This window comes from Microtus pennsylvanicus, chromosome 3 (assembly GCF_037038515.1).
Source record: "Microtus pennsylvanicus isolate mMicPen1 chromosome 3, mMicPen1.hap1, whole genome shotgun sequence".
NCBI classification, from domain to species: Eukaryota; Metazoa; Chordata; class Mammalia; order Rodentia; family Cricetidae; genus Microtus; species Microtus pennsylvanicus.
Genome location: NC_134581.1, coordinates 34,877,474 through 34,904,845, shown reverse-complemented (window position 1 = coordinate 34,904,845; position 27,372 = coordinate 34,877,474). Strand labels below are relative to the sequence as shown.

General features: G+C 42.0%; 1 long non-coding RNA gene across 1 annotated transcript; it reads left to right on the top strand.

The window, feature by feature from the left end:
* Positions 1 to 26,306, top strand: LOC142846977 (uncharacterized). The gene is made up of 2 exons (XR_012910104.1): positions 1 to 68; positions 25,993 to 26,306. It is a non-coding gene; the product is annotated as an uncharacterized LOC142846977 (long non-coding RNA).
* Positions 26,307 to 27,372: the final 1,066 nt, after the last annotated feature.

The following is a 27,372-nucleotide window of genomic DNA, read 5'->3' as shown; positions in this document are numbered from 1 at the left end:
GTATTTCCATAAATGTCCCATCAAAACAGTGTGCACTCTTGGAAACAAGAAACAAATGGAATACCAAGGTATGTGGTGATTGGAATCCCTCTGCAAACTGCTGCCATGTCTTTGCTCTGCCATAGGGACTCTAACCCTCCGAAACTGTAAGCCAGATTAAACACTTTCTTTTATATGTTGCCCTGATCCTGGTGTTTTATCACTGCAATAGAACAGTGACTAATAGACTATTAAGTTTGATTCCAGAGCCCACTGTGGAAGAAGAGGACAAACAGCCAAACATTGTCCTATGACATCTGAATGTGTACACTCCTCTGCACACCACATGCACACAGTAATAATAAAAATTAAAAATCAAAAAGAAAGTTGAGACCAATAAGGAAAGGTGCCCAGTGTCAATCCCTGGCTTCCACATATATCTATGTATGCACGTAGACATGCAGCCTTCTCCTTATACATATGCACAAGCACACATACATACGCCACACCATACACATAAAGAACATATTTATTCTTTGTCCTGAAATGTTCTCAACCCATCGTTAACTTTCAGTTTCTAACAGTGAATATTTGCTCCATATTGGGAGCAAAAGCATTCAAGAAAGTAATGCCATGAATTCTACTATTCTCTCCCTCCCTCCAAACAAACAAACAAACAAACAAACAAACAAGCAAACAAAAAAGATTAAGGGTAGGAAATCAAATAAATGTGATTTTTAACCCTCTTGTTGGATATTGGTGATATTTCTTGGAAGAAGGGGTTGATATATTTATGCATTTTAACATTTATCCTTAGCCTGAAATTAGATCTCTGGGTTCAGGCAGCCAGAAGAAAAGATCACATGACTCACTGGAAACACTGGGTATTTTGAAAAATGAACGACAACCATAGCACCTACTTTCTAATCATCTTCAAAGACAAATTACTAAGAGGAGAGTGGAGAATGTCATCCCCGTGGTCCCCATGAAGCCCCGATGAGGGCAGACGTGCTGACTGTATGCTGAGAGTTGGAAGGATGCTACTATGTTTTCACTGGGCCTCACTTCTGGTTGTGTGTGTGTGTATGTGTGTGTGTGTGTGTGTGTGTGTGTGTGTGCGTGTGCTCGCGCGCGCTCGCGCACATGTGTGTGAGAGGAAAGGACTGCTGCACCAGCATGCAGAGAGGTGTAAATAGACTCCTGTTTATTTCTCTTTAGAGATGAAAACCATAAAGGTGGGAAGAATATGAACAGAAATGGTGTGGGGAACAGGAAAGCGAAACATAGTCACTCGAGGGTTTTGTCAAACCATCCCTTTGCAGATAACATACTTTCCTGTACAGACTTTTCTGGAGCACAACACACGTGCCCTACTGTGTTTTGCATGGATGGAGCTGATGTCTTAGGATGGAGAGAGCACCCCGCAAGTCTTAGGCTTATTTACTTTTGCTTGGTTGAAAAAAATTGCATTTATTTATTTAATGTTCTTTGGAATTTGTTCTCTAACACATGTCTCTGATTATTCTTTAGTGCAAACACTGCCTTGGAGGCATGTATTAGGACAGAGACTTTATTCATATCTATGCAACATGCTGTCTGCATAATAGACATAAATGCTCAAGTCAGGCAAACAAAACAAAATCCTTGGTTTCCAAGGAAATTCTCATGGCTTCCTTTCATGTCATAAGCAGGAGTTCGGGATTTGAAGGATCTAAATCCTTAAATACGAATAAAATATTATGAAAAGATAATAGGAAATTTGTAGACACTTATAATTGTCAGAAACATCTGGGAATAGTGGTGAATTACCATAGCTATTTCTAGCAATAATTCACTGAGGTGAAACTTTGAGCAGGAGCAAAAGAATGAAGGTGTGGAATTCTTCAGGCATTACAGAGAGTCACTATAATCTGCAGGCAGAAGACTGCGGCCCACAGTTCCTGTTCTGTGAAAACATACCCCTAAATCTGCAGAACTTAAAACTACCTGTAAGCCTTCCATCTGCCTTGACCATCACACACAGTAGCCGCATGCAGTCCTTGGAATGTAGGCATAGAAGAGAGACACAGATCTTTAAACTTTTTTTTTGTTGTTGCTGTTTTGTTTTGTTTTTGCGAGACAGGGTTCCTCTATAGCTTTGGAGCCTGTCCTGGAACTAGCTCTTGTAGACCAGGTTGGTCTCGAACTCACAGAGATCTGCCTGCCTCTGCCTCCCAAGTCTAGGAAACTTAAAACATCAACGTGCAGTTACCATGGCTATCGTACTGGACACTATAGTTCTGGGGTGGAGACAACTCTCTTTTATCCCCAAGGGAAAATTACAATGGAGAGGCAGAGGGCATATAAAGTCAGAGATCTGAGAACCAATGTCAAACCATTGTCAACCAATGAGTATAGTCTAGAAATAAATATTAAGTTTCAAATCAGGATCTCATGTCAAAAGTATGGAGATTCTATTGTTGGGAAATATGTTTTGTTTTGTTTTCGTAGCTTCTGTTTTTAGAAAAAATAAACATTCTCTAACCCCTTTGTCTCTTCCATAAACTCTTGAAATGCTCTCTTATTCAGGCTTTCTTGGCCTCTGATGTTTACTCGGGTTCTGGGGACTCAAGCTCACGCTCCCCCACCCCCACTCCTCCACCCCCCCACCCCCCCACCCCGGCTAACACAGCAACTCTTTGCACTCTGGACCATCTCTTCAGCAGCAAGGAATGACTTGAGTAGGACTCTCAGGCAGTGTCTGCTCTCCTGCATTTTCCTCCCAACTATGGCTTCCTTTAGGGAAAAAACTACATCTGGATGGATCAGAGCACACAGTAGTCTGTAGGACTGCGGCCACTTAGTGAGAACTCATTTGATGCTTGTATTCTTAGCCCCAGGCTGGGCATTCCCGATGGCCTCATCTGAATTTTTACTGAAGGTTTATTTCAGAATCAGAACAAGCTCCTGTTCTCTAGGTAAGAAAGCTCACTGGCACACTGTGAAGTGGGAAGATGCAAATTTAACGTGCTTCGTATAGATTCCTGCAGAATTTCAGATACAGATTTTGAGTAGTGGATTTGTATTTCTGATTATCTGCCTGATACAAACATTATGTACTGAGCTAAAGGGAGAGCCCCGTAATTATCTTTGCAGGAATCCTTGAGAAATGTGTAGATTCTAAAGTTAACAGGCAGCGTGGCCTCCTGACAGCCTGTGCCTCTTCTACACATGAGTTAACTGCAAATCACGGTTTCTCTTCCCTACACATAGTACTTTTCTCAATCCAGAGCAATTAACATCTCCATCAAGTAAAATCTCCAGTTGTATCATATGGTCCCGGCTACTCCCAGGCCACTCACCCATCTGGTTCCATTATTCCTGCCATTTGCCGGCATGTGGCTCTGTGTGTGTGTGTGTGTGTGTGTGTGTGTGTGTGTGTGTGTGTGTGTGTGTGGTGTGAGGGGTGAGGGGCGACAGAGGTAGCTGGGTGTCTGGAGTAACACGTTACCACATGGGCATTGTCAGGTTTTAACTTGTAGCCATTCACTCCGTCCTTCTGATAAAGCAGCACAGGGCAGCTAGCCCTGGTCATGGGGCTCTGGGATTTAAACTCGGACCCATGCCCTGATCAGTGTCTCTGGAGGGCACCACAATGTGGACGAGACACATGCTTGTGATGAATTAGATGAAAAGTTAGAGCCTGGCAATTTGTCAGCTGCAAAAGTAAATTGTACAGAGCAAAGAAATAATGGTGATTCTGAGTGAAAGCGGAAGTTTTTGAGCCACTGGAAAAAAATATTATAGAAAAATGAATGTGAGATAGAGTCTATGTATGTATTCTAAAATTATGCATAGGCAGGTTACTTTGTACATACTTCTCAAATACTTAGGTCAAAGGTTAAACTTCACCCTGACCTCTCAGGGGATTTCGTTCTCTGACAGTCTTCATGCAGGTATTCCCACCCAACTTTTCGTTTTCCTTTAAATCATGCTGAAAGAGCATAAATAATTATTTAAAAAAATAAAGCTGTCAGGAGAAAGGGTCCTATTTATACACTATTTGGTGTTATCTGTATTCAGGAAATAGCAGATCCAGAGTCTTGCTTATCTGGATACTGTTTATCAAGCTGTCCAAAGGAACCACTGGAGGAGGCAGAGGGCAGACCAGACAGTTACTGTGACCTGTGAACAGCCATTTTTACGTACTGGAAGAAAGAAAAAGGAAGAAAGAAAGACGATAGCCATTCTACAATGCTAATTCTAACACTTTTGATGAGGATCAGTTAACCCTGCAAGGGCCATACCGTCTGCACATTTTACTTGTTCCTGTTTCAATCCACAATTTACACCATTTTTCATTATATATAATGAAAAATTATATATATAATTATATATATATATAAACCAAAACTAAAGTAACCATTTGATATGGCCTCCTCACAGCAACTCCAGTGGCCTTGTGTGACGTTGATTATGGCTGCTGAGCCAGAGTGGGAAGTCCAGGGACAGAGAGACAGAAAGGAGAACGGTCAACGACCCTAACACAACATGGAACTCAGCTTGCAATGTGCTGCTCCTGACTCTGACTCACTGGGTCCCATCTGACCAGGCTTCTGTTCCCTGAGAAGGATGGAGGGCATTAGAACAGGCTGCAGTGGTGACGTGGTGCCTCTGCGTGACTGGAATCTGCTTCACTAGGCTGGCAGCCTGACCATATTATAAAGTCTCTCAACCTTCCCTTTTATTTTCTTATCTTTTTTTTTCTTCAAATTGTGGCAATAACAGAAAGTATCTAATAGGCTTGTGGGCACCTTGAACACAGTAATCGTAGGAAATACTAAGCCCATGAAGGTACTGGCTTTATTTTGGTTCTTGCAGCAAATGGGTCCTGGGGACAGAACTGCTGGGCCTACTCAGGATATCCTCACACCATCCATTTCTTCACGGATTGTCATACCGATTGCCTCTTCCCATCATGGACAGAGCTGCTTTGGGCAATTGTGAAATTCTCAGGCAGGTGAAATTGGCCTCTGGAGTTTTCTTTCTTCTCTTTCAGCTTATTTTGTCCAGTTTATTTTTCTCCTACTTCTCTGGTGGCTCGGGGCCACTCACTTAAGTCCACAGATAATAGCCTAAGCTGTTATTTCAATTATCTCTCATCAAAAATCTGCTGTGCAAAGCCCTATTCACTGAGAAAGAGTGGGAGAGAAACAGAAAGACAGAGAGAGACACACAAAGAGACAGAAAGATGGGCAGAGACATAAGACAGGGTGTGTGTCGTGTTACTAAATTAAATCCATTTGCTCTGCCGGGCGCACTGTGTTAACAGCGTAAGCCTGTGGTTCACAGGAGCTCCTGTGGAGACACCAGGACAAAGGAATCTTTTAAATAATGTCAGACAAAAAGTAGGTTCACTGAGCAAAGAAAGACCAGGAACAGACATGGGGTCTGGCACCCGTCGGGTGACTTTCTACATGTATGGGTGGCCTGGCAAGAGGTAAGGTCCCGTGAAGGGATCTAATGGTCTGAGGGGTTTAGATGGAGAAACAGATATCAATCAGATAATGGCAGTACAAAGCCAATGCTTGCTGATGTTCTGAGAGTGCGTAAAAAGGTCACAGTCATTTATTAATAATAACTGATATTCTTACGATGTGACAGAGTGTCTTAGTGTTGTAAAATGTAAATACTGTACAACTGGCCATTCACATCGTTGAGCATTTTTGTCATGTAGCAACTGCCACGATTCCAGAATCCTTTCATCAAAACTGTAGGAAACCCTACGACCGTCCCCATTCTTCCCTTCCCTTTAGTACTAGGGAAGTATTTTCTGTCTATACAGAAGAGGAATCAGACAATATGGTATTTAGCCTTGGATTCTTTTGCTTAGAAAGGTATTTGTAAGGTTGTAGCATTTATCAGTATTTCTTTTATTTTTATGGATGAATAGCATTCTACCTTATGGATATGTTCCCATGTGTTTATCTGGTCATCAGTGGTGGACGTGAGGATGGGGTCTGTTACTTTGCAGTTGTGAACTGTGTTTCTCTGAACACTCATGCAGCACTGTTCACGTGAATACTTGTCCTCTGTGCTTTGAGCTACACACTCAGAACTACAATGGCTCGGTCGGATATGATTATTTAACTTGACTGCAACACCGAACTTACAATTTCCATTTGCTTTATCACTACCAATGTATGAGGGCTTTAATTTACCCACATCCTCTCCAAAATTGCTACTTTTCATTTTTCAAGAAAATTCTAGCTATATTACAGATGATGTGGAATGGTATCTAACTATCATTTTAATTTTTCTATCTTTGATGTCACGGGGCATCAAATGTCTTTTTATATGTTTGCTGGCCAATTGTATAGCTTTGTGGTATGATTTTTAAACATCTTTATCATTTAATTCTTATCATAATCTTGGCAAGAATTTTATAGATAAGTGAGATGTTTTATAACTAAGACCAAGTCAAGTGTCAAGGGCCATAGCAGAATCAGGTTCACACTCTGGAAATAGAAGACCTTTCAGATAAAGACAAATCTAAGGGGTAGTAATGTAACTGTACTGGTGGATGACTGTAGAAACTGTTTTACCTCGCATGCAGGTGCTGCTTCAGAAGCAATGCGCTGGCCACTGCCTTCACCTGTGCTTATATAGGCTGGCCTGAAACATTCAGCTTTCAGAGGGAGGCATCTGAAAGCCTCTGTAGGTCTCCAGAAACTTTTATCTTTATGTTTTAAAAGAGATAGCTTGTCTTAACTACACCAAGATCTAATATCTTTCAGAAAACACCTTTTTATTTGATTAGCTAGCACGCAGTGATCAGTATATAAAAGATGAAGTTAGACATAAAAAACCCAACCGGAACAGCATCTAAGCAGTTTCAAAGAGCTTCTACTTAGGTTCAGAGACCATTGAGATGAAACAGGTGAGCAGAGAACACACACCTGAGAGCCGGTGCTTTTCTATCCAGAGACTGGTCCAGCAGCCCAAGAGAAAGGTGTCTGAGCACACACGCATGTCACCTGCATTGTGTATATAGACACTGTACACTGGCACACAATGGCAATAGCACAGTCATGAGTAACCGCTAAGACGTCACACATGTCTTGAGATTGATCGATCACTGCTGGGAACTCAGCAAAGCATAGAAGAGTGCTCGTGAAGTGCCTTTGAAAATTCCAGAGAATCTGCCATAAAAAGATGCCCGAGGTTACATGGGCACTGGGTAAAATGTGAGGGTGAGACTGTTTGCAGCTCCAGGTCTCTTAGGAGATAGACTTGAAGTGCTGGGTGAGAGAGCCTCTTAAGACAGAAGTAAAGAGAATCAGCACTCACTGGACATGGACAGGGAATCCCAAGGCTAAGGTTCAGGTAACTTTAAAGTAAACGTTCAAGAGAGACGGGTTTACGGGGACATTGCTTGCTGCCTCTACTCCACAGTAGCTCTGTATTTTCTTGGGGACTGTGTGAGTATCACCAGCCTGACACATTGCCCCGGGCCTTGTGGATATTTTCATTAGCACACAGCGGCAACCCGGCAACCCCCCAGCAACACCAGGACTTTCTGTTTACTTTAAAGGAAGTGCAAAGTACAGATGTTTGCCAAACCTAGCTTGTCTCTGCTTTCTGTTACGCACTTAAATGTGTTTTGCTATGAACAGAGCCATCGGGAGCAGAAACCCCCAAGGTTCAGTTCCAACACTTTTCTCCAAGTCCCAAAGAGTGAAGAAATTGGTGGGGATTTTTCTACTAGGCATGGTGACTAGGAGGTGACCTGTCTTTAGTATAGGATGTGATGATTTTTAAAAACATATTTCAAAGAAAATGTTTTCTTTTGTTGTTGTTGTTGTCATTGTCTTTTCTCTGGCAACTGTGTTTTTAAGAAACATTTGCCCCGTGAATCTCCTTTCCTCTTATTTATAAAAAAAATGTCCCCCAGCCAAAGTCACATTTGCACAGAATGGGCACGAGTGGAGACAACTGGGCAACATTTGCTGGGGTCCTGACTCCTGGAGAGCAGGGTGAGATAAACTGAGATCTTCAGATATACCACTCACCCCTGTGCAGGGCTTTGTCGGACATGAATCTGGCTCACAAGGGAACAGCATTTCAGAACATGACCTTTTTTACTTAAGACTTTTGGGGATGTAGGAGGTGTCCTCAGCTGACCCCACCTGAATTGTGTGGATATTGGAGGTTTTATTTGTTTTTTGGGGGTGTGTGTATGTGTGTACACGCATGTGACCTATACAAATCCAATTTCAAAAGAACACACAGGGCGTCCCACACGACTGCATAAAGGAAGTTAGAAAATGTGGACATAACTGGCCTTTTTTGTGCATCTTTTCCCCCTAAGGCAGAGTTCACTGAGAGAAGCACACTGTCCAAATGTGCCCAGGGCCTACCTCTCTGATGTAAAGTGGTGATTATTTTACTTCTCAAGGTTTTGGTGATGGAGTTTGACCCCAGGTTCTGACCCACCAATGCAGCACTTTCCACACACCTGCAGCCTCAAGATCATAGCATTTTATATTTTATTTTAACATCATTATCATTTTTGCTCTTGAGGAAAAACATGAACGTTGTCAAAACAGAAGATTTTAAAGAAGTTGGCAGCTACAACCCTAGCTACAATTTTTAAAACTATTTTCTCCTTTTTTAGGCACCTGTCTATGGTTGTATAAATGCATTTGTATAATATCTAGATACTGATTTATTTCCTGAATTTATACCAGGTGTATTTCTTATTTATACTTTCATTAGACATTATAAAATGAAACTTTAGTCTTTCACTCAATATTCTTTGAGCATATGACCTTATTTTTGTGTATTTTCTATCTGGAGCATTGTATTTTGGTTGAACTTGTATAATATGGATATGTCTGTGCTTGGGTGGGATTGGGTTTCCTGCATGTGTACTTCTGGAGACTAGAGGTCAACGCTGGGTATCTTCCTGCATCACAATTTGTCTTACTTTTTGAGATGAGGTCTCTTCCTTAAATCAATTTGGCTGGACCAGGTAGCCAACAGGCTCCAGGGATGACCACATTCCTGCCTTCCCAGTGTGGGGTTACAGGTGAGCCCTGTCATGCCTGACTTTTACATGGATGTTTGGGATCTGAACTCAGATCTTCATGCTTACACTCAGGCACTTCCTTTACTGAGCTATCTCCCCAGCCCCAAACACAGGCTTTGCTTGGCTCAGGATCGTTAGATGAGTACAATGGTTTTTGTTTTATGAATGAGCACTTTAATGCATCCATTTTGGCATATGTCTTTGACTATCACCTTCTACCCTTACTGTTCAGAATGAGCATGCCCTCGACATCTGTGTAGACCCTCACATCACAGTCTTCTGCATCCTGTACATGTTCAGTCTGACTTTTAGCGTTAAAAATTATTTCCAGTGGTTTGCGCAGAAAAGAAGTGACTCAGTGTTCCTTTAATTTGCTCTTTTCACTTCTAAGTAAGCACACCATAGAGTTGGTTCTTCACTTTTCAGTATTGCATAGACTCACTGGCCGTAGTGGGGCGGGCTCGTGACCAGAGAACTTGAAGAGGAGGCAGGGAGGTGAGATGGGTGTTCAAGTTGGTTTGTATAAAAACTTTAAATGCCAACTTGGGCTTCGTGAGACTGTCACAAACCAAGGGACAAGCCAAAAGAGTACATTCTTTGTTTATTTGTCATCCTCATTGGTGATTCTCACTCATACAAAAGTGCTCTGTCCTGATGCTTACGTGTGATGCAGCTTGGTTCACGATGAGTGCACAATCGCATCCATTTATCTTATGCTTGTCCTGCATAAGGCTTTGATCTATTGCTGTGGATCTAACTCAATGTAAAACGTCGATACAGATTTTCAGTTTGCTCTTTTTCTGAGGGAAAGAGCTTCTGAATTGCACCCTGAGCACACAGGCTGGTTAAAAGAACCAGCTAGTAAACCGAGCCAAGGTCTGGACTGCTGTGCTGTGTCCCACTCTCGGCCTCTGCCGTGACGTCACAACTCCTGGGAAAGCTTCATATGCACAGATGTGAGAGTAACGGGGAGAGAGGGGAAAAGGGCTTCTTTCATCCCTCCCCACTCCTGAGCCAAGAAACATAAGCAGCGTGGCCATAGCGCTGGGGAAGAGAGAGCTAAGGCTCCACCCTGCAACCTGTCCTCCGCTGAGCTCACGGAGCTCTCACACAGACTGTGCTGGTCACACATGGGGCAAGGCTGTCCTTGTTTCTATTATAAGAACTCTAAAACTGACCATAGCTAGTAAGCTCTTGGCTTCTGCTTTCATGAAATAGCTCCATGCCAAAAATCCTCGAGAGACCAGAGGCGGCAGAAGCTTCCAAGCTAGCCCTGTGCCTCTCCTACTCTAGATACACCAGTCAGGCCTGCCTCGGGGGGGGGGGGGGGGGGGGGGGGGGGGCGGGGGGCGGGAATGCATGCATACATCCACGAATAATTTCTAACTTCTAATAAATTCTAATTCTAAGAAATTCACTAATTTCTTGTGGAATGACCATTACACTATAACATTCCTCATTTGGGGACAGGCACCTCGAGGTGTGAGGTTGGTGGTGGAAGTGAAGGGCTCTCAGGAGGGACTGAAAACTCCTGGACATTTTGGTGGTCAGTTCTGTATACTGGTACTTTGAAAATGAATGACAGATTTAAGAAGACCCACAAAAGATTCTAATGTAAAACATGCATTTGACAATATACATTATATATTCAACCACAAGACAGTACACAGATGTGTTTGTAATTATTATATTCCTGTGAATAGACATAATGACTTTCTATCAAATCTCAAGAAGTTTTAAATAGTCTAAAATCTCTCTCTAGCAGGCACTTGGAGAGAGAGAGAGAGAGAGAGAGAGAGAGAGAGAGAGAGAGTAAGAGAGAACAAAAATGTAGGCGCAGAGATTCTGGGAAGAGTTGGGGGATGGGAAATAATATGGTTAAAATAGTTTTGGAAATCATTTAAAATAAGAAATTTAAGTAAAAAAAAAACAGAAGAAGAAAAGAAACAGCAGACTCCAGACTCAACTCTATGGCATGCCCACTGCATATAATGGGGTAGGGCACCTAGGGTGTGGAATTTTGAACTTTGTGGAAAAGAGGGAGGTATAGTGGGAGAAGGAGACAGGAAGGAAGAAGAGAAGGAAGAGAAAATGGGAACTTATTTTTAGTTGTTTTCAAAACAGTTTTATTTATTTTATTTTTATTTGTATGAATTTTTGCCTGCATGTATGTATGTGTACCACACATAGGCAGTGTCTAAGCAGTCATAGGAGGGCATCAAATTCCCTGGTACTGAAATTATACACACATGGCTGTGAACTACCACGTGGGAGCTGAGAATCGAACCCAATCCTCAGTGACTGCTCTTAATCACTGAGCTGTCTCTCCAGCCCCTGATTTTTAGAGCTCACAATTTTCCTAGTATAAACACTCCCCCCATGTCAAATTTGAAGCCAGTAATGTCAGCTGCAGAAATGCCTGAAAAGTTAATAGTTCCTGAGCTAGAGGAAGCCAGAGGTTCACAGCACAATGCAACCAGATTATGATTCTGAAAAGGCCAAACTTCCCATGTTAGCAAGGAGAGGAGTGTGATGCTAGGAAATTATCTTAGCATTGAAATTTACCTCCTCTATTTCTGTGCATCGGTTGCAAACATTATATAAAGGACGTAGAAGTGTCTTCAGCATTTAAAAGAAAGAACCAGGGATGCAGAGCTAAGTGGATAAGTATAGTCAGTAAATTGCTTGTCGTGCTGGCAGGGGGACCTGGGTTTGATCTCCTGAACCACATAGAAGAAGCTAGGCATAATGATACAGGCTTGTAATCCCAGTGCTATAGATGTGGAGACAAAGGTATCTCAGGGGCTTCCTAGACATCCAGCATAGCTGAATCAGTGAACCCCAGACTAGTGAGTATCCCTATTTCAAAAGAAAAGTTGGATATGGAAACAAAATTAATATGTCTGCATTTCATTGTGCAAATTTATTTTTTAAAGGAGACTCTTTTCCTTTAGCTAAAGGTCCCTTCCTCACTTTACCGCACCACTTCTTTCTATTAATCCATCTCCTATTGCTGACTTTTAACCTCCTGCTTACCTCTTCCAAGAATCTGTAATTATTAACCTATCCAGTTAACCCTGGGTCATCTTCCAGCTGGACATGCTCCGTCCCATCTGCACAGCCCATTAGACCATGGGTGTAAACACACTCATGATTTTGGAGGATTTTTGATTTGAATACTGCTGTTGTTAACCTTGGGTACCATGCTGGTGCGGACTCCTGGATTATAGTTTTCTAAATGATACGGTACTTAGGTTAGTTTTTTATTTTTGCAGATTACCCCTGAAGAGTAAAGGAATAGACTCGGGCCAGTCCAAATGAGAGATGGTTGGGCCTTGGTCTGTTAGGAGATAATGGGGATGGAGAAGAATGATGACAAATTCACAGAAGAATGTGGCTATTTGGTAAATTTAACTATGAAATATGTTTTATTCTTTCTTCGCTGATTAAGAGGGTTTTAGTGGAATTATTTCCTTACTCTCCTGGAGTTTTCAAAGACAGTCCTGTGTGCCCTTGAAGAAAGGGATCTGACTCTTCCTGCAGCTTTGATCTATGCTCCAGACTTAATGAGCCACTGAGTTCTGTTGGGAGGGTGCATGCAGAGGGATAAAGAGGTTGTGGAGTGAGGGAAGACTGAGGAAAGGAGCCAACCAAGGGCAATACTAGAGAGGACCCTAGAGGCTGGGAAGCTGATCTAGGGGAGCTCCAAGAGAGTGGGCTGGGCACTGGAGTCCTATTCTGTGATGGTCTCATGACTACATAGGAAAAACCCTCTCTCCACACAACACATATAACCTTGGGCTCCCCAAGCCATTGTTTTCCTTCTGTATACACAGGAGCTTCCAGCCCCAGAGATCTCTGTGGGACACTGTGACTGACATTACCAAAGGGCCACAGGTTGAAGTAGTGAGGGCCACTTCCAGGCCTGGAACATAAAATGTTTGTACCCGATTTTGCTCTGGCTCTGCATTTGACTTTGCCCAAGTCAAATTGACTAGGATTATATCAATCTACCAAGCTTGGGGGTTTATTTGTGAGTGTGGCATAGCTTAACTGGCCATGACTAATGCCTAGATGCTAAAGCCAAAGCTGAAGGCAGAGCTGAGGCTGGGTGCTTGTGAGTCAGGGCCCTGCAGGTGTCCAATACACAGCCTCCTTCCTGACAGCAACCTGATTTCTTCATGGAGACTTACTTCTTCGGGGTCAGAATTCTTAGCTCTGCGTTCCCATTGCCCAGAAACAGATAGGCCCCTTTTCTGACCTCAGCCCACCTTACTGGAGAGTGGATAACTCTGAGAGGCAAGGGGCATACACCACAGAAGGTATAAACATAACAATTAAATCCCGTGTCCATATATATTACTTGTCTTTTCTGTGGCTGTGGTAAAATGCTCTGATAAAAGCAACCCAAGGAAGGAGAGGTCTATTTTGGCTCACTGTTTGAGGGTGCTGCCTCTACAGTACCCTGTTTGAGGTGAGGAAGTCATAGTAGAAGAAGGAGAAGCCTGGCTACATCCATAGTTAGGAAGCAAGAACCATGAAACATGATGCTAAAGGGGCTTTCTCCATTTCATACAGTTCAGGATGCCCGCTCAAGGCATGGTCCTGCCCATAGCTAAGATGTCTTCCAACACAGTTAACTTAGTTAAGATGGTCCCAGCAGACACATCCAGAGACCCATCTTTCAGGGTTATTCCAGGTCCTGCGAAGATGATAGTAAGCACTAACCATCACACTACTCAAGAGTACAACTTGGCAATATCCCCTTGTAGTGGCTGAGTTCAGGTGTAGGCTAGCTCCAGGTCTTGAATCTTGAGACAAAAGCAAGAAGCCATCTGACAATGGGTCTTGGAGAGCAATGCCCTCAACAGCGGCAATCTGACCTTTTGGGTATGTTGTTATCCTCACATCAGCCTTCCAAGCCTCCTTAGTCTTATTTTCTAGCTTTAATTCTTTTCAGTCCCCTTCCGGTAAGTCATATCTAAACTTTGTTGGAACAATTGGTGACAAGGGCTAGAAGTGGGGCAGGGAGAAGTAACATCCTCACCCTCTCCAAAGAAATGGGTTTCGGCTCCACCTGTGATCCTTACCAATTTGTATTGGTAAGAACCCACTCTATTCAGCCCCCAGTAGGCATTGTGTATGACGTGTGCCTGCACAGAGTAAGCTTGTTGCGGCATGTTTATAAGTAGACTTCGATGTAGGATCTAGTTCTCATGCTGTCTTGTTAGAATTAACATTATCAAGGGGGAAAAATCCCTCTAACTTCTTCTTTGGTAATCTGTCAGTGTAATCGGTTTAGAAAGAATATCCACTTTTGATTTCCTTGATTCTGCTTTAATATCACTTAAGTTTCGTGATATAATAAAAGAGAGTCTAGAAATGTGGATTGAACAGACATGCTTTTCTCAGTTCCCTAATAAATGCTGCTCAAAAGATGGCAAGGAAACCAAAATAGGCTGTGTGCACAGAGACAAAGAGAAGAGGAGGAGATGGCGGGCCCTGGCTGACTCATCAGTGCGAGGAAAACTGACACCTGAGCCAGCAGTGGGGAGACGGAAACAAGCTGACTCACTCTGCAGAGCCTGGGAAGACTCACGAAGGGAGCTATGGGGTTCCTGGGAGAATAAAAATGGGGAAGACATTAAAACAAAATGAGATGAAAGTGTATTTCTCACAGTTAGACTCCTTTCCCCGCACACCAGGAAACTCGCCCGCTGTCCACCACAGCAGCAGACTGGGAAGGTCAGCTCTGACAGCTCTATGGACCAGAGCGCAGCAGTCACAGCTGAGGTACTGTCCTGAAAGGGTGGGGTCATTTGTTAACCCGTCACAAGCATCATACACCCAAATTCAGCCACACTGTAAACAACGAAATGCCATACACATTTCAAAATTTTCAGTACCTATATGCTATGATTGTTGAGGTCAAGGATGTCCCATAAGGGGTCATGCTTGGAAACCAGTTTGTGGCGCTGATGGGATGTGGTAGAACTTCAAGAGATGAGACCCAGTGACAGAAAATTAGGTCATCAAGGCTGTGTCCTTACAGGACATGTTAGGACCTTAGTCCCTTTTCTTCTCCCTTTGCTTCCTGGTTTCCATGCACTGTACACTTCTTATATAATGGCCTTGCCATATGCTCAGGAGTCACAGGGCCACCTTGCCACTGAGTGAAGCCTTTGGAGTTAGAAGCCAAAACAACCCTTCCTCTGTATCAGTTCATTATCTCGGGTCATTTGTCATGGCAACGAAACCTGACTAGTTATCTGTTCCCACGTCCTAGCTCTTAGATGGCGCTTACAAACACAGTGTCAGGGTCTCTAGAACCAAGAACATCCCTGCCCTCTGAGAGCTGGAAAAATGCATGGTCATGAGCCCAGGAAGGGAGCCAGGCCCTCTACAGACCAGGCACCTGGAAGCTGTGCCTTCCAGGCAGTGTTACAGGGTTCCAAACTGTTGTTACTACGACACAGTGACTATACCACAGTCTTGGAGTCATGTTACCTGAGACCAAAGCTCTACCGGTTGTGTCCTAAGACAACTACTTCCCCATGTCTTCATTGCCTTAAACTTTTAAAACTCTTCGGTGCAAATACTTAGAATTTACTTGAATTTTTTGCTTATGAAATCCACCGCAATTGTGTTTCTCTCTGTGATGAGGAGGCCCTCTTGATTATCAGTTTGACAGGGCCTGGAATCACTGAAGAAGGCTGTTTCCAGAAAGAACTGATGGGAGGATGATAACTCTTTCAAAATGGGTAGTACCTTCCAAGGGGTGGGCCAGGGATTACATGACAGGGGATCTGACTTCTGCCTGTTTTCATTTCTTCATGAGTGAGTCTGCTTATCTCTGCTACTGATGCTGCTGATGCTGACAGTAGTGATGATGATAGTGATGGCACTGCCGTCCTCTGCTGGCATTAGACACCAGCTTCTTCTGCCTTCCAGTATGGGATGAATATCATTGACTCTCAAGAATAAGGATTTTAGCGTCAAATTTGGACTGCTGAGGCATCTAGCTTTATGAGCAGAGCAGCCACAGGAGTTTCTACTCTGCAGCATGCAGATGGCCATTGTTAGAAGACCTAGCCCTCGTTACATAAGGGCAATCTAGTAAATCCCCCTTTATAATATATACCACACATAATATGTTATATATAATATTATGCTATGTATTAAATATATTTATATAGCTTGCATAACATATATTATAAAGGGAGATTTATTAAATTGCCTTCATATATGGTATATGTTATACATTAAATATATTATATAACATAATATATAATCTTATAAAGGGAATTATTAGACTGACTTTATGTAACAAGAATTATATATTATATGTGTGTGTTTTTTATATAGACATACATATTATAATTGAATATACACATACATCAATCCTGTTCCTCTAGAAAACTGTTGATAGACTCTCAGGTAGAATGTCAAGGGATTTATTCACAAATATCAAAGGCTGCTTTCTTTTGACCCACATCCACCCAGCAAGTTAGTTACTTCTCTCATTGACATGAGCAAAATATCTGCCAAAAACAATCTTTTGGGAGAAAAGATTTACCTTAACTCACAGTCTCGGGAAAACAGTCCCTTGTGGAGAAGGAGGTGTTCTGGAGTGGCTCAGTCCAGGCAAGAGGAGTGCAGTGTGGCCCCTCACATCCTGGCGGATAGAAACCAGAGGACTCAGCTGGAACCAGAGTTGAGCTACCTTCAAGGCCCTCCCCAAACAACTTACTTCTGCTAGGTAGGCCATGGTCCCAAATAACACCATCAAGGGCACCAGGTGTTCAAGCACATGAGCCTGCAGAAGACATTTCACATTCAAACCGTAACACCCTCAAACAGAATTCTATGACTCACAGAACTGTGATTCAGTATAGGATCGCTGGAGCCCACGGTGTCTACTAATGTCCTAGGAGGAGCGATGGAGCTAGAAAGCCCCGTTTTGAAGCCATTCATATCCATAGCAGTATATGTAAGCATGCCAAAACCAGAGGAAAAGCTTCTCAGGAAACAGGATGTTTACATAGTCTCAGGGCAGCTCAACATAATTCCCTATTGATCACTAATGGAGAACAACTGGAAAGCGACTGGTGTTCATATAACAACAGCGAGACGAATCCCCTCGTGTGCCACCTCTGGGGACACCTGGGGAGGGTAATATGTTACTGCTGAGTTCCTCCAAATTTTGCATAACCTGGATTAATCATCAGGCTATATGTCATAAGTTTAAATATTTAAAACCTGCAAAATAATTCGTCAGTTTGCTTAAAGATGCTGAGGTCATGAAAGACAAAGAAAGGCTGAGGAATAGTCAAGAATCTGAAAGGAATAAGACTATACTTGAACTAAATCCAATTCATGGTCCCAGAATGATCCCAGAGCGGGAAGAGAGGAGGTGTGGAAGACAGCATTGGGTCCACTGGTGAATATGTGAATATTGCCTTGAAATTAGATGAGTTATTATTTTCTATGAAAAAGATTGTCCTTGATTTTAGAGTTCAGACTATATTAGTCAGGGTTCTCTAAAGGGACAGGACTCAGAGAAGGAGAGAGGTCCAACTACGTCTGTCTCACACTGAGAAGCTGAGAATCTGGTAGTTGCTCAGTATGCAAGGCTAGCTATCTCAGGAGTCTCAATCTGGCAATGATGGTCTGGAGAGCTGCTGGTCTTCAGTGTACATGAGAATCCCAAAGAAGTTAACTTCCATGTCAGTGGCAAACGTATCAACAACAGGGTAGACCGACTTGGAAGTGAGAGTGGGGGCAAGCGGGCAAAAATCATTTCCTTCTTCTACACCCTTTTATCTGGGCTTCCACCAGAGGGGCCATCCACATTGATTTGAATAATGTGATCAAGAAAATCCCTCATAGGAGTGCCAGCAGCTTGAGTTTCAGTTGTTTCCAGATGCAATCGGGTTGACAACCAAGATTCTGATTCCGTTGCCTTCTCTTGTCATCCATTGAGATCTCTTCCTTTCCTCTTCTGAGACCCTTATGCTTGAATAGCGCGCCCCCTCTCTCTCCCTCCCTCCCTCCCCACCCATCTCTCTCTCTCACACACACAAACATTTATGTATACATTTATGTAATTTTAAATCTAGGTTCTACTTTTTTGTCTTCCTGAGTGCAGTTTCCTGCAAGAGTGTGATGAGAAAAAGAAACAGTTTTTCTTAAGTCACTGTAAGTTTCTACTACACAATTTATCACCAAACAAATAATATTTGAAGAAACTGGAAACCAGGCCTGACGTAGCCTTATAATCTCTGTGACACTCAGGAGCCAGCTCACTCCTTGAGGGTGGCTGTCATCAATGTCGCCTCTGAACCTCAATGTCTTCACACAATTCCAGTTGAGGAACATTTTTGGACCTAATGAGAGTTTTTTAGTTTTGTTTTATTTTTATAAAAACAATTTCAGGAAGTTAGCTGTAACAGCTATGAAAATTCAACTGTGTTCATTAATAAATAAATATTTTCTAAATAAATACTTGACATAAAAATAATTATTTGATAAAAAAAATTACAGTCTTTTCCTGGTCTTCCAGTTTGCTGTAATTATAAACTTTCCTATTATACTTTTATTTTGATAATATTCTTAATTAAAAAATAATGAAGTAGCATGACTAAGCTAAAATGTAAAAATCCCCAAGTCCTATTGGCTTATAAAAACAAAGGTTTGTGGCAAGGGAGATGGCTCAGGTAACATAGTGCTTGCTGTGCAAGCCAATGACCTGAGTTTACTCCCGAGCACCATGGGAAGAGGTGGGTATATGGTGATTCATGCCTGCCCCGCTGAAGAGGTCGAGTTAGGACAATCCCTGGAGCTTCCTGGATAGATGCCTAGACCAACTGGTATACTGCAGATTCACTGAGAGATCCTGTCTCAGAAAATAAAGTGAATAGTGACTGAAGAAGACACCTGACCTTGTATTGATCACTGGCCTGCATTCACACACACACACACACACACACACACGCATGCACACATGAACACCCCACTCCTCAAGGTTTTATTTCAATTTAGTAGGGGCATCTGGTCCACATCATCTTTATTGAAGCTGATGTTACCATCTCCTCCATCCAGGCACAGGGAAGGGAGCATGGCATATTGCCCCCCACCTCACGTGTGTGTGTGTGTGTGTGTGTGTGTGTGTGTGTGTGTGTGCATGCACGTGCTGAATGAATGGGAGTCTATGGGTGCACATACCCATGTGCACACTTGGGATACTCTCTCACTGAATCAGCTCAGTCTCTTGGCTAGTCTGGCCAAACAGTGAGTTCCCCCTGTCTCCACTTCCTAATCCTGGGATTCCAAGCATGCATAGCTTACATTTTTACATAGGTGTTGATGATTCAGGCCAGGTGTCTTCCTCAATTACTCTCTATCTGATATTTTCGAGACAGGGTCTCTCAGTGTTCACTGAAACATTAGGTCCAACCCTTTATCACCTCAAGAAAAATGCTCCTCGTGCCAATCCAGCAATCACTCTCACCCAGTTACTCTCCCCTCCCCACATGCCCATTGGTTCTTAACACTTCTAACCAGGAGTGAGACATATCACTTCAACTTATATTTTATTAGCTAAAATTAGACAGCCACATGCTTAACCCAAGAGGCTGGGAAGTAAAACTTCACTTGATACACAGGATAAAGACAGCAGAATGTAGAGAGCTCCTCTGACCTCTAGATACAGTGTTTCATAACAACATTGACCTTCATAATAGTGTTAACCTTCATAATGACATTGACCTTCATGATGACATTGACCTCATGACCTTATAAGACCCCCTTTAGTCTTCTCCTTAATTTGCTCTCATTATCTTTTTTAAAAGATTATTTATTTATTTATTTATTTATTTATTTATTTATTTATTTATTTATTATATAGTGTTATGTCTGCATGTATGCTTGCGTGCCATTAAGAGGGCAGCAGATCTCATTATAGATGGTTGTGAGTCACCATGTGGTTGCTGGGAATTGAACTCAGAACCTCTGGAAGAACAGTCAGTGCTCTTAACCACTGAGCCAGCTCTCCAGCCCCGCTTTCCGTTATTTTTAAGGCTAACAGATTTTTTGATTAATAGAATTAGCCAGCTGTATTTTGTTATGGTTCTAGGAAGAAAATTTTTCTTGAAGTGACAGCAGATTGAACTTAAGGCTCCTGTTCAGCTACATTTGATTGTGACTATCTGATGATGGAGTCAAGTCACCCTGACAGTTCAAAGTCTCATGGTGCAGTCTGATGTGTTAGCTTATATCTGTGGAAGAAATAGGCAGGACTCTTGTGTATTCTCCAGAACATGAGGAGGCCACAAAAACTTTCCTTTCTCAGATATACTCATTTGAGAAAATATTTTTCTCCTGTCTTCCAAGCAAAACAACATATAGTAAACGGCTAATTGAAAAAAGACATGGGAAACCAGGCATCTTCTTAGGCCAAAAGTTAAAGAGATTTACAAAAGAAATTAGTCTGAAAAATATTTTTGTAACATAACACATATATAATAATATGTAATATAATATGTAATATATAATATAGCATTGGTTATATATGATAGTGTTGTCTCTGTAGAGATTATAAAGATCACTAAGAAAAAATAAAACTTGTGTTTATAAATACAGAATCATTGTGCAGACACATCTGCTTGGTGGGAAGATGCTTTAACCACCCGTGTTGAAACACCAAATCAATTGCATTTCTCCATTATAAGAAAATATATTCGTCTAATCTCCTGAATAACATTTGGTTAAAACTAGTTACTATTGGGATATATAAAGCAGCAAATTAGCAAGTTCATTAAAGACACAAAATTAAAAGAAGTAAACTCATATTCTCATCTACTGAGAAGCACAGGTTCCAGATATTTACAGCTGGGAATTCCATAGGCTCAACAATGTAAACACAGTCTCAAGACCTTTCCAGCCTCCCTATCTATTCGTCTCAGCATGCTGGCTCAGGAAGCTGGCTCCTCTCCTGAGCCTCACTCCTGATGTCAAAAATAGCCCAACTGTGCTTCCGTTTCTGTAGCTGAAGAAGCAGCCTTCCCAAAGACAGCTGACTCCTTGACATCCACACAAAATTGGGGTGGGGAAAATCGTAATTGGATAGCTGGCCAATAAGGTCTTATTCTACTGCTGTCACCAATGAGATGCCTCATTGCAGTGACTAACACTGCCACAAAACACTGGGCAAAATCCGAAGTGTTGCCAAGATCAAAGGGGCCTGTGACTGTCGTCACTGAGAGTCCACAGCATGCCTCAGGGCATTACTGTCTGCAGCCAAGTTTTCTTAAATGCTCGTAGACAACTCGCTCCTGACATACAATATCCAACTATGCAACGTGGTCCCTTCAGCCTCACATACCACCCTATTGACTTCCTTCAGTCATCGTGTTCTTGTTCCTGCTGACACAGCCCATCATTTTTAAAATAATCTTTTTACTAACATGATATTTTATTGATTCTTTGGGAATTTTACATCATGCACCCCAATCCTGCTTTCCTCCCAGTCCCTCCATACCCACCTTTTGTCCTTGTAGTGCCCCCCCGCAAACTAAAAAAGAAATATAGAAATAAAATAATTAAAGAAATTTAAAATGCACACCCTGTCTGTTAAACGTAATACTTTCAGCTAAAAGCTAGGAGTCGTCTACCCATTTAAGGAAGATAAATTTTATTCTATAACCCAAATAATTCTCTAGTTTAGGTTACCAATAAAAGTCAGAAACAAATACAGAAATATGCAGACTTGTTTTTTTTTTCCTGAAACAGTCCCTATATCATCTGTCTTACTTACTAATATGAACCAACCAGAAAAGGAATATATTTTTATGAGGGTTTTGCTATAATTGCAAAAATGTATAGACCTTTTAGGAAATGGTCCTTGATCAGTTTCTTGGAGGTCTCAACTTAAAATTCCTTGGGGACCTTCCCTGACTATCCCATACAGAAGAGGCCTCCTCTGGTTAGTTGCCACCAAATCTGCCTATCTATAGAACTCTCGCCAATCTGTTATTGCCTGTGTGCATTTGTGTACTTTCTAGGTTCTCACTAGAGGGATGTAAGGACTGGAAGCCATGCTGATCTTCTTCTGGGCTGTACAGTCCACACTTACCTCTCATCAAGCCTGACCAATTAGCACGGGCAACTGGATCTACTTTTCTGAATGGTCTCTCACTGAATCATCTTATGTTGTGCGCTGAAAGCACACTTGAAAATAAAAATTTACTGATTTCCATGCTATTTTGGTTAATGAGACTTAGTGGTGCTGGGTTTTAAATTTGCATCATTAGTAGAAGTTTAATAGGAAATATCAGATTTGCAAAAACAATAAAATATAATTGTTTATCGGGAAAGCCAATTTCTTTTTAGGTCTGTGGTAGATTTTTTTCACGCACTGTGTTTTATTCTAAATAACTTATCATGCATGAAAAATTAATTGGTTTGAGACCAACAAGCTGAGAAATATCTAGAAGCAGAACCTTCAAGAACCCATAGTTATTTACCCATTCAAAACCGAACTTCTGGTTTTTTGTGTTTCCCTTTATAAGCTTCAGATTGTAACCACCACCCATGAACAGTCTCTTCGTCTTTGCAGTTTAAATAATATACACTCAGCTGTAACTATAGCACGAAGCATTAGCTATTCCATGCCTTCGAATAAAACTAATTTTTGTAATTATTGACTAAGTAAGACACTCCCACCCCCTCTTCCCCCAGGAAAGTGTGGCTGTTTTCAGTAGAGGCATTCCCATGCATGAGTGTGATTAGCACAGACTTGCTAAGTCTCTCTCTGAGCCATCTGTGAGCACCTTCTTGCTTTAAAACAACACATACCAGCTCTGCTCACTTCTAAGTGGGTTTTTGTCACAACTGTTATCTTCATCTTCAACCTGGGAACATTCTCCAGCGCCCCAAGCTTGCAAATGCCACCTCAGACGAAGAATATGGTCTTCCAGCTGAAAAAGATCTTTATCAAATCAGTTATCTCACGTGAAATGTTATTGCCATAAAATGCTGGTCACAAACGTTCCATCTCATTTGTAAAGGGGGAAGAAAAGGGGACGTTTTGGTTGGACAAGTGAGTTTCAAACATGTTCATCTGTTTAATTCCCTGCCATCTAATGAGAAATTCACATCACTTGGACTTAATGCTTGCTCTTTAACTCAGCCTCCAGATTGGCATGAGGGTCATCTTGGTGTGAGGTTCTGAGCTGGCAAATCAACAATAATGGAGACCAGACTGACAAGACTTGGCAGTGAATAATGAGCTGCTCAGATTGGACACCAAGGTCTTTGCTGCAGACCCAATCCTCTCAGACCTGAAGGACTTGCTCTGACTCAGGCAATTCATGTGAAACTTCCGGATAATTGCTGCAGTGAAGGCATCTAGGCCTGGAGACAAACACAGGTGTAGGTTATTCTTTAAAACAGGTACTGATATTATCATTGGTATCATAGCCATGTTTTCTTCCAAAGACGCATATGTAAACCCTGATCTAATAAATAAAATCGGGTTATTTTAGCATTTATGTGTACATTTAAATGTACAATCATGTGTGCATTTGTGTGTACATTCAGGTGTCTGGAGAGGCCATAAAAGGGCTTCAGATTCCCTGGAGCTGGAGTTATGGGTGCTGGGAACTGGAACTCGGGTCCTCTCTGAAAGAGTAGAAGTGCTCTAACCACTGAGCCATCTCTCCAACTCCCAAGATGCATGTTTTAAAAAAACTTGTAAATCTGCAACGTTTAAAACAGGCTTAATTGTTTAGTTCATCAGGATCAACCTGAGAGCAGCCAAGAGAAAGTCCATCCTTCAATGTCTGTTTGTCATTATGCATATAACTAAAATGTATAACTGTACAAATTAACAATATTGAATCAATTCACAGAACTGTGCACCCCTCATCATGGTTCAGTTGTATAACATCTCAATTATTCTCCAGAGACTCCTCATACACATTAGGCTTAGGGGTTTGTATTCAATTTTTTTTATAAGTTTTCCAAGAAAACGTAATTATGTAATTAAGACAGAATACCAAAAATATTAACATATTTTACTCAATTGATATTTGGATAGGAATGAATCATTTTTCCTGGCAAGGCACACATTTTCCATATGCAGTGTTTAAACAAAAATTCTAGTTTTTTAGACAGGGGTACAGTATTCCTTACCTGCACAGTTTTCATAATACCATGAAGAAGAGATGAACACGAACCGCCCTCTGTTTACTAGTGACGCCAGCATTGTCTGCAGGCACACGGTGGCAACAGCAGCAGTGAGTCATGGCAATGCCCTATTCCTTCACACATCTGTTTGCAGCTCCATCTGTAAGTGGAGAATAAGTCATATCCTGTGAGGTCATCCTATCCCTTAGGAAGTGTGCCACAGCAGGCCACATTCGAAGTGGGTGATTAGTTCAAGTTCTGATTTTTACCTTTTTGTTTGTGTTTCCCAGATACTATTGATGCTCAATGTATTTAAAATGTGGTTTTGCCTTCTTCCTGGCTTCCTCCTTGGGGACCATCACCTAGCTCTTTGCCTCTTTCTCATATTAGTCTTAAAAGAAACAATCAAGAAAGCATGTTAATCACACATATGTAAAGTAAATTTGTAATTTTTATCTAGTAGAATATAAAGCTTGGTGGCATGGATGTTTGTGAAAATGTAGCTTCCTGAAGTATGGTGGTCATGATGTTTTTTGTTCATGAGTGGAGCCTCAGTTGTAGGAATTTGAACTAACCACCCACTTTGAATACAGCCTTCTGTGACACACTTCCCAAGGGACAGGATAACCTCACAGGGTATGACTTATTCCCCACTTACAAATTGTAGCAGGAGGTCTCTTGTTCGTTCCGGCTTCCCAAACCTGAAATAATCACTCAGAAACTATATCATTTGAATCACTGCTTGGCTAATAGCTTAAGCATATTTTTAGCTACCTCTTATATCCTGAACTAACCCATCTCCATTAATCTATGTATCTCATGTGGCTGTGACTTACTGGGTAAAGTTCCACTGGCTTCTGGCTACATGACTTCTCCTTGACTGTGTCTTCTTTCCTCCCAGCATTCAGTTTAGTTCCCCCCACCCAGACCCCACCTCTGTTTTGCACTGCTATAGGCCCAAAGCAGTTTCTTTATTAATCAGTGGTAATCACAGCATACACAGGGGAATCCCACATCAACAAATGAAGCTGAAACCAAGGTTGTGAGCATGTAAGAGCTGTCTTGTGGCTGCATGGGCAGGGGAAAAATGCCACTCCCCTTCCCATCAACACCTGAGGCAGTTTGGAGAGCTGGCCCTGAGGTCAAAAGAGCTGGAGAACTGTCCTTGCTCCCCCACCAGCTAACACTTGGGCAGGCCCTACACCTTGCCTGGACACCACAGTAGAACTGACCCTGTAGGCAGAGGTGTGGAAGAATGGACCCTGAAGATGTAAAAGCTGAACTGGTCCCACCCCTTGCCCATGGCTACAAGGGGTGAACAAACTAGCCAGAGCAATGCTGGAGAGTTCATCTGGTGGTGAATACAGGAGAAAGCCGGCAGGCTGACCAACCCTGCAAAAACCCAGGCCCAGAACTAGGTTGGCTCACCCCAACATCCACCCCATCTGTGATCTGCTGGAGCATGGTGGGAGGGGGATCGTGCTAACCCAGAGATGCAGGATCTCTGCGACACAGACGCCAACAGGATGTTAAAGAAGAATCCTAGAGGGCCCAGCATCGATGGTGCAGTAGAGACCACGAGACCTTGAACCAGACCAATGATTCTTCGCAATAAACACCTGCGTGTAAAAAAAATAAATGTATGGAGTTGTTTACTGTGTGTCCCACTGTGTCACACTGCAGTTTCCATGATGAAATATCCCTTCTTCCTTTTTAACCCCTTTTATTTTTTTATATTTTATTTTGCTTTATTTCAGGAGAGGAAGATGGGTGGGATCAGGAGGCATGATGTGAACGACACAAAGAATAGGGAAAAAGAGAAATGGAGCTGCAAACAGAAGTGTGAAGAAATGGGACATCACCGTGACTCACTGCTGCTGTTGCCACCATGTGCCTGCAGACAATGCTGGCTTCACTAGTAAACACAGGGTGGTCCCTACTCATTGCCTCTTCGTGGTTTTATGAAGACTGTACAGTTAAGGAACACTCACGTGGTGTGTGTTCAATAAATGCATGAATAAAAGAAGTTTTTAATGTTTCATTTCCAATAAATTATGGCAGTTGGTGTCTAGCTCATGGGCGTGTTTTGAAGAGTACATGTAATATGCTATGGAAAGCGTGTGCTACAAATGTGCCAGTGATGTTCAACACGGAATTCTAAAACCTAACCTGTAACATGTGTATGTTACACAACAGATTATATTATAAATCTAGATATTTATAATATATTTGAAATTCTAATTGCATTCTAATTAATTGGTATGTGTGCATGCATGCACATGCATGTATACACACATTGGTGGAGGTCAAAGGGCAATTTGCTTGCAGAAGTGGGTTCTTTACGTCTACCATGTGAGTCTCAGGGATTGAAGTCACTGAACTCGGCCTTTACCTGCGCATCTCAGAAGCCCTTTGTCTAGCTGTTTTCTAAGACTTTATATCCCCATGCTGAATCAAGCTTCAAAAGTATGTGTATCCATCCTAAAATAGTAAATATGATGTTCCTGAACAGTATACAAGTGCTCTTGTCTTCTGGAACAGAACGTTCCCCTTCATGATTTATCTGTGTGAGCCTATCTTTGATGAAAATATTAAGCTGTGCACAAAAAAATACTTCATAAATAAAAAGAAAAAATATTTGTCCCTGGTGCCATGGGGGACTCAACTTCAAGCTTCATACAAATATGATTTAATGAAATCAGGGTAGAAATGGAAGATTCGGGACTTTTGTAGTTCTGGTAGTCTCTATTTTTACTTCCCAGTTTAACATGAACTTGGCCAAGCATTATTCTTGCTAAATTCTTATTCATTGGCTCTCTCTTTTCCTTCTGGGGATGCAAAGTTTTCAGGTTTATGGATGTCATTGCCACACTCTCTGCTCTTCTCCATGCCAGATCTATTCACCTTGACTGCCAACTTCTAAGGTATTTGATTGCTACTAATACTAATTTTCAACCTCATGAGGATCTTCTCCAAGAGTTACTGACCTCATTTCTTCCTTCCTCCTTGGTGACCATAGCCATCACTCAATTCCTTCTCCTTGAAGACCCCCCTCTCCCAATCTTCATTCCCTTTCACTCTTTTCTTCTCAAGAGGGTGCCCTCAACATTTGTCATTTCTTTAGCCTGCACTGTTAA